This window comes from Schistocerca gregaria, chromosome 1 (genome assembly GCF_023897955.1).
Source record: "Schistocerca gregaria isolate iqSchGreg1 chromosome 1, iqSchGreg1.2, whole genome shotgun sequence".
Classification (NCBI taxonomy): Eukaryota; Metazoa; Arthropoda; class Insecta; order Orthoptera; family Acrididae; genus Schistocerca; species Schistocerca gregaria.
In genome coordinates, this window is record NC_064920.1 from 467,000,246 (window position 1) to 467,009,110 (window position 8,865).

The 8,865-nt window shown below is 43.4% G+C and overlaps 2 non-coding genes across 2 annotated transcripts; both read left to right on the plus strand.

The window, feature by feature from the left end:
• Window positions 1-1,682: 1,682 nt before the first annotated feature.
• Window positions 1,683-1,763, plus strand: Trnas-uga (transfer RNA serine (anticodon UGA)). Its single transcript has one exon. It is a non-coding gene; the product is annotated as a tRNA-Ser (tRNA).
• Window positions 1,764-7,886: 6,123 nt separating this feature from the next.
• Trnaf-gaa (transfer RNA phenylalanine (anticodon GAA)) lies at window positions 7,887-7,959 on the plus strand. The gene has a single exon. It is a non-coding gene; the product is annotated as a tRNA-Phe (tRNA).
• The last annotated feature ends 906 nt before the right edge of the window (window positions 7,960-8,865 follow it).

Here is an 8,865-nt window from a genome sequence, read left to right on the forward strand (position 1 = left end):
CTCTGTTCCCAAAGAGGTGTATGGTTTTAGTTGACAAATTATGTGCCATTTCATTTTTCTACCATTATTTAGAAATAGAGTTTGATTATTTTTTCTCTCAGGTTCCTTGCTTCAATTTTATGTCCTGGCAAAGTTGAGGGCCTCTATGTTCTTCGTCTGTTGTTTGCCACTGCACATCTTGTCGTTCTCTTCCTGCGGGAAACGCGGAATTTATTTAGTTTTGGGGCGGTGTTTTCATTTACTTTGTAGTCACAAATATTATTTTGTTTTTTTTTATTTCTAAGGCCAACAGGCCCCAATGTTAAGTTCCACACTATTCATCATGCAAGTCGGCAATTAATAAAGCAACAAAAAAACACAAAAAATATTTATATTTAACAATATGTATAAAAAAATTAACTACAAGACAAAAAAACAAATAAAACAAAAAACAGTTACCTTCAACACACTTAGGCGGCGACTAGGTGACAGGTATGTGGGAGACATTGTGGCCAGGCCTTGGAACATTCGACCCCTGCCCTCCTTGCCTCTGACTGCCTTCTGCGCTCGTTGCGTCTTTCATTGCCGTAAAACAAAATTTAAGGTAACTAAAATAAAAAAATAAGAATAAAAATAAAAAAAGTCCTGCCGACTGCGAAAATTTTCTCGCTCTCAGAAGATGGACGTTCAGCTGCATCCTAACAGTTGGGTCTCTACTAAACACTCCTTCTTGTGTCTCGTTCTCTGCACACGAGTTGCACGTGGCATCGATATAGCAAAGGTTTTCTAGCGCCAGCGAAGTCAAGTATATTAAAAAAAAAGTCCTACCGACTGCGAAAGTTTTTCGTTCTCAAAGGATGGACGTCCAGCTGCATCATAGCGGTTGCGTCACTGCTAAACACGTGTGTCGCCTGCAATGTGCAGTGTTATTTGGCTCCAGAGTGCAGCGCTACAGTCGCACCCAGAAGCCACAGCTCATCTCCCAGCCGTCCACCAGGTGTCACTGCAAGTGTCGCCTCCTTGGGCAGTGCAGATGTGTCCGTTTTAGCTTGCAGACGATGACGTGTAGCAGTTTATTAGCGAATGCAAGCCGAATATTTTACCGTGAGTATCTGATAGATACTGCCTCTCATACGGTGGAGAGGCGCACACCTCGCTGGTTCTCGTTCTCTGCACAAGAGTTGCAGCTGGCATCGATATAGCACCGTCTTTTCTAGCGTCAGCATGAAGTCAGCGAAGTCAATGTTACATGAATTTAGTCGACTTGCTTGCTTGTTATGGTGATGGAGGCAGAACAAGTGTGTGTGGTGCTTCGGCTGCTCGCCTTTCAGCGGTCTGTCTTACGAGACAAAGATGGCAGTGAAATTGGCAACGAGGCGTTGGTGAAGCAAGATGTGCGAAACAGCGGTATTGCATTCCAGCCGAAATAGCGCAGTTGGGAGAGCGTTAAACTGAATATCTAAAGTTCCCTGGTTCGATCTCGGGTTTCGGCATGCGATATTTTTGAAGCTGACGCCTATGGAATTGCTCTGCCTTTGTGATAATGCAATTACCGCTGAGGATGTGAATTACTCCGCCCTGTAGCTGTTCTGATTGTCTAGTGATTGCAACAAGAGGGACATAGTACACAACTCCCGCAGGAGCAACAAGCAGATGCCGCAGTTTGACCAGAAAAGAGATTTCCGAACAGAGTGGCATGCAGTGCAGTCGGGCCGAGTGGTTAAGGCGTCTGACTTGAAATCAGATTCCCTCTGGGAGTGTAGGTTCGAGTCCTACCGACTGCGAAAGTATTCTCCTTCTCAAAGGATGTACGACCAGCTGCACCATAGCGGTTGCGTCACTGCTAAACACGTGTGTCGCCTGCAATGTGCAGTGTTATTTGGCTCCAGAGTGCAGCGCTACAGTCGCACCAAGAAGCCATAGCTCATCTCCCAGTCGTCCACCAGGTGTCACTGCTAGTGTCGCCTCGTTGGGCAGTGCAGATGTGTCCGTTTAGCTTGCAGACGATGACGTGTAGCAGTTTATTAGCGAATGCAAGCCGAATGTTTTACCGTGAGTATCTGATAGATACTGCCTCTCATACGGTGGAGAGGCGCACACCTCACTGGTTCTCGTTCTCTGCACAAGAGTTTCAGCTGGCATCGCTATAGCACCGTTTTTTCTAGCGTCAGCATGGCGTCAGCGAAATCAATATTACATGAATTGAGTCGATTTGCTTGCTTGTTATGGTGATGGAGGCAGAACAAGTGTGTGTGGTGCTTCGGCTGCTCGCCTTTCAGCAGTCTGTCTTACGATACGAAGATGGCAGTGAAATTGGCAACGAGGCATTGGTGATGAAAGACATGCGAGACAACGGTAATGCACGCCAGCCGAAATAGCTCGGTTCATTCTGGCCCTAGCTGCCGACGCGTACGGACGTGCCACCGTTTGCTGCGTGTAGTCAGTGTTTCGCCAGTGTTTACCTTTGCGTTTCGGTGTTTTTGCGTTTTGTGATTTTCTTCATGTGTAAGTTATGTTTCTTCTGCCTCATTTGTTCTGTTTTTGTGTTTTCTACCGACGATTATTTGTCGTTTGTGGAGTTTTCGGTAATTACCGGAATCTCCCCTTGAATACTGCATACCATGGATACAACTGTGAGGAAGAATACGCTGGTTTTTGCCTTCGCCAAGGAAACACGACGTGTTCAGCCGACTGCTCTGGAAATTCATGATTGGCTTGATTAGGTACTTGGCATAAATTCTGATATGGTGCATACCACTCAGCTAGATACTGACAACTAGTGTGTTTTCGTAAAGTTTTTGAGTCCCGTTTCGGTAGACAAAATTATTGGAAAATTCGGGTATCATGTCGAATTTTTGCATAGAGACGGCACTACAAGTAAAGTGGCTATCAGGAGAGATGATGCTCTTTATAGATCTGTGCGGGTGTTAAATTTACCTAACGAGATAGATAATGAGAAAGTCAAGGTTGCCCTGTCTCAATATGGTGAGGTAAAGGATATAGTTAACGAACGTTGGTCGAAGCAATTTAAAATTCAGAGCTTCAATGGTATTCGTTCGGTAGAGATGGAAGTAAAGACGAATATCCCATCTTATATAACTGTTGATGGGCATAAAGCACACGTGATTTATACTGGTCAAACCCCTACGTGCCATATATGCAATGAATCGGGTCATTTAAGGCAGGACTGTCCCCATCGTGTCTTTGTACTAAAAACAAATTTAGTCCAACGCCGCAAGATGACCTTGAGCGAAGTTTTGGCAACCGATAACACAGCCAAACAGGGTGAGGGTTCGGATCCTGTACCTAGTTCTGGAACTATTGCTGTTGATGGCAGTGATTTTCCACCCCTGGTAACACGCTTCAATTGTGATTCCTCTGCCCGTGAGTTAGACGTACTAACCAAGAAACGACCACTTGAACATACAGATGATCATTCTGATGATGACACCTCCCGACAATCTCCTGCTGTACGTAAACAGAAAGCTGGCGATGAAAATCTGCATGTGCCCCAAGACCGAATGCAAGTGGATTTAATTGCAGTTTCTGATACATCTCGCTCACTGCCAGAAAATGCAACGGAAGCTGCTGACAGCGAGAAAGTAGAAGTCCCCCAAGCAGTGACAACTTGCCCAGCTGTAAACAGCGATAATCAGCTGTTTACCGACGGGAAGTTCGCGGAAGCGGTAGAACAACAACACCGCGACACCGCAACAGCACAGCAACCGGCACCAGAGTGTAAACAAGAGAAAGTGTTTACTCCTGAACCGGAAAATAAGCAAACACCGCCGAAAGCATCACAACTAACGAAGGTAGCATGTAAACAGCAGGCAGTGTTTACAAACCAGGTCTCTCTAGACACTGCTGCTGAAGTGGCCGCGTCGAGTGTTGCCACAATAAAATCAGGTCAGGGTTTTCAGGGCGTCCACCGCCGTACGCTAAAACCACAACCGAATCTTACTGTTTCTCGCACCCAAGCCAAACAAAAAGCGGACAAGTCAGACGTAAAATCACAGAAAAATATACGATATGAAATTGTCAGAGAAGGTGCTCCAGATGAGCCTCCTGACACACTCAATGTCGAACAGCCCCTCAGTACTAAGGTGCGGGATGACTATGGCAGACAAACTAACGTTTAGCGACCGTGTTACGAGGACTGCTACCAAGTTCTGAATGACTGTAGTTCTAAAACGGATTTCAGCATACCAAAGGTACAACAGTTTTTTGACCAACTTTGTCGGTGGCCAATAGCAAGTTAGAAATGCAAGCATACTCTATCACAACGAACAATATAAATAAAATTCGAACCTCATTAAAGCTAGCTGCTCTCAAGGAATTTTTGTATGACTCTGGAACCGATATCGCTTTGCTACAGGAGGTTGTAACGACGAAATTTGTAATACCAGGATACACCGCAATTGTTAACGTATCTTGTGAAACACGTACAGGAACAGCGTTTCTGCTCAGGGAAGGGATTCCCGTATCTCAAGTGGAGCGGTTGGAATCTGGAAGGGCAATTAATATTAACGTTTTAGGTACCACATTGATTAACTTATACGCGCCCTCAGGAAATAGTAATAGACAGGACAGGGCAACATTTTATAAAGAGGAACTTATATATTTATTACGTCGAAACCCAAACAGTTTTATAATTGGTGGTGATTTTAACTGTGTGTTAAATCGTAAAGATCAACAACCACATTTTAACGGTTCTTTGGAACTTAAACGCCTAGTAACCGACCTAAAACTTAAGGACGCATGGGAACTAAAATATCCACCGAAGGTTGAATATACGTATATAACACAGACTTCGCGCAGTAGACTAGACAGAATTTATGTTTCCCAAAACTTGGAAAGATGTCTACTAAATTCAGAAATCGTACCTGTGTATTTTAGTGACCACTGCAGTATGAAGGCGTGCATTAATTTAGCTCCACAGCCGATTCAGATTTTTAGGAACCAGTGGCATCTAAATGTCTCTCTCTTAAAAGAGCAAGATTTGGCAGACACGGTATTGGATGCGTGGACCTTATGTCTGCGTTCGATCGAGAGGCACCCCACAGTATTAGATTGGTGGATTAAGGTTGCAAAGCCGAGACTGAGAAATGTGTGTACCAGATACAGCAGAGAAAGAGCGTGAGAGTTAAAAAACAGTATGGAATTTTATTACAGTTTGTTGCGGGACCTCTATGAACAGGCAAACGTGTCAACCATTAGATTACAAGACATCAGACACACCAAAGCGAAATTACTCGCCATTAAAAGACAACAGATGGAAGGTTTAAAACTGAAGTCAAAGGCGAAGTCGGTGGTAGATGATGAAACAACATCCTTATATCATCTGCTTCGGCATGCAAAGAATAGGCGACGCACTGTTATTAGTGAACTTAAAACCCCCAATGGGACAACACTGACGTCTCAGAAGGAGATTCTAAATGCAGTATACCAGTACTACTATGCATTATATTCCTCCAGCCCACCTCACGAGGGGTCTCTGCAAGAGTTTCTCAGTGTTTTATCCCCACAATTGACAAGTTCTGAAAACGACGGAATCCTTTCTGAAGTCAGTAACGAAGAGGTTCGTGAGACAATAACCAATTCCCCGGTGAATAAATCTGCTGGACCCGACGGACTCCCTGTAGAATTTTACAGAAAGTTCTGGTTTTTAATTGGTGACACGTTTACATGCATTGTCAATGAGATTTTTAACGAGCAGACGATACCTGCAGATTTTAAAAACAGCAAAATTGTACTTCTACCGAAAAACAAAGGGACGAAAAGTTTAAACAATTACCGCCCTATTTCACTTTTAAACTCTGACTACAAAATAGTATGCAGGATTTTAAAAAAGAGACTTTCCCCTCTGACCGACAAATTAATTAGTCAACATCAGTCATGTGCAGCAAATAGAAGTATTTTTAATACAATTTCTGATACAGAGACATCATCGCCTTAGCATCGGTTTCCAATATCAAATGTGCTTTACTTTTTATAGATTTTAATAAGGCTTTCGACTCGGTGAATCACCGCTTCCTATTTGAGGTACTGACAAAAATGGGACTCGTCCACAAAACAGTTAATGTTATAAAAAACGTTGCTACTGGTCTGAACGCTAAATTAGCTGTCAACTGTCAGCTGACGCGGCAATTTCAAATAAACCGCGGCATCCCACAGGGAAGTCCCTTATCTATGTTTTTGTTTGTTGTGTCGTTAGAGCCCTTTTTAAGAAGTGTTCATGAAAGGTTAAAGGGCATAACTATAACTGGCAGGAAAACTGTAGTGAGAGCCTATGCTGATGATGTTGGTGTCGTCATAAAGGGCAAGATGATGTAATTCGACTAGGGGCCATTCTTCAAAACTACTGCCGCGCATCGGGTGCGACAACAAACGAAAATAAAAGTACAATCCTGGGAATGCGGGGTCTTGAACGGATACACATCGATTGGGCGAAGTCAGTTACCACCCATAAAACCCTGGGGACAATCCTGACGGCATGTCCAATGAGGATGACAGCCCTCAATTGGAAAGAGGTTTTAACAAAGATTCAAAGGGGACTTATTGAGAACTCACAACGACTTATGAACCAGGTTCAGAGGGTGAGGTTCATTAACTTACGCAATCTCTCAAAGGCATTTTATATGGCACAAGTTTTTCCCTTGCCGAAGTTGATAGCTCAGAAAATAATGTCGAGGGTTGCAAATTTCTTATGGAAGAGGGAAATCTTCAGGGTTAACCTAAGAACTGCGACATTACATCCTAGAAATGGAGGCCTCGGACTGGTGGACATTTGCAATAAAGCTTCTGTGCATTTCATTAAAAGGTCTTTAAACATATTTCACGCCAACCCCGACAGTTTTACTACACAATTGTTTCAATGTGTCCGACCAGAAAGCCTTCAACCACCGGCAGACGTACAAAAAATTAACCCCCGTCTGCGATACGTTAGGATCTTGTACACAGAATTGAGCTATGTTAACGAGAAACTCAGAACTTCACTGCACATTACAGCCAGAGATATCATGAGACAAAGACAACAATATGAAGGACAAAATAAAATTGCCACGAAATATATGAGTTACAACTGGGATGCGATTTGGGAGAATATTAGTTTTAAAGGGCTCAATTCACATGTGGTAATGGCATGGTACAAAGCCGTCAATAATATTGTCAGCACCAACGAGCGGATTTATAAAATTGGGAAATCTGAAACCCCCTTATGTCAGAAATGTAAACTAGTTGACACTGTGATTCATAGATTTACGTGTGGTGGAAATCTCAACAATTGGCATTGGCTCAGGAAAAGTCTTGCACTACTGCAACGAACGTCACCCAATTCCATTACTCCTATGGTGCTTTTCAGACCTGAAACTAAGTATTACCCCAAAACCAAAAATAATGCTTTACACTGGTTAATGGGACAGTTTGTCCATTACATTATCAATAAAATAGGTGGTGACGACGAAACGGAATTCAAGCTCTTTATGCAAATGGAGTACAGCAACATTAAGCAATATGCAGACCACAGGAAAATGTATGGAAACATGCTGATCATTTTATTCGAACGAATAGGTGTTGGTTAAGGCGCACAGTCTAACACTCAATCTACTATTTTAGGAGTACTGCAGAAGTGAAGTATGAATCTACGTTCAAGATGAAGGAAATGCCTCTTCTTTTATCCATTTATGTTACGTCTGCAACCCAATAAGTGTCTCATAAATGCTCGATGTCATGGCGTCACGTGAAGGCAACGAAGTCAATATTACATGAATTGAGTCGACTTGCTTGCTTGTTATGGTGATTCGTCTGCTCGCCTTTCAGCGGTCTGTCTCATGAGACGAAGATGGCAGTGAAATTGGCAACGAGGCATTGGTGAAGCAAGACATGCGAAACAACGGTAATGCACGCCAGCCGAAGTAGCTCAGTTTGGAGAGCGTTAGACTGAAGATCTAAAGGTCCCTTGTTCGATCCCGGGTTTCGGCATGCGATATTTTTGAAGCTGACGCCTATGGAATTGCTCTGCCTTTGTGACAATGCAATTACCGCTGAGGATGTGAATTACTCCGCCCTGTAGCTGTTCTGATTGTCTAGTGCTTGGAACAAGAGGGACATAGTGCACAACTCCCGCAGGAGCAACAAGCAGATGCCGCAATTTGACCAGAAAAGAGATTTCCGAACAGAGTGGCATGCAGTGCAGTCGTGGCCGAGTGGCATTCCGGCTCTAGCTGTCTGTGCGTTAGGAGGTGTCCGCTGCTGCTCCGTGTTCCGTTAGTTGTGACGCCGCGTCCTGAGTTGTAGTTTGTTGCTGTTTGTGAATTCTGTGTTTCCACGTGTCTGGCGTCATTGTGCAAAGTTTCTGTGGGTTTTCGTCCGTTATAACGGTTGTGTTTTGGAGGAATTTCGGTTGATTACCGGAATCTCCTCGTGATTGCAGAAAAATGGCTGGAATTGTACGGAAGAATACCCTGGTTTTCTCTTTCAAGAAGGAAACGCGTGCAGTGCAACCTACGGCTTAGGAAATCCATGACTGGCTGACCGACGTAATTGGAGTAAGTTCTGATTCTGTACATATCACCCAATTAGATGCTGACAAATACTGTGTCTTTGTAAAATTTTTTAATCCTGTGGATGTTGAGAAACTGTTGTTGAGGTGGGGTAGTGTTGCTGAATTTATACACAGAGATGGTTCTAAAAGTAGTGGTTCAATTCGGAAAGCGGATATCACGTATAAAACTGTAAGAGTGCTAAACGTTCCTATTGAAGTAGATAATCAGCTGATTAAAGAGGCACTTTCGAAATACGGAGAGATCCAGTCCATTGTCAACGAACGATGGTCTAAACTGTATAAATTGCAGTGTTTCAATGGAATACGATCAGTAGAAATGGAAG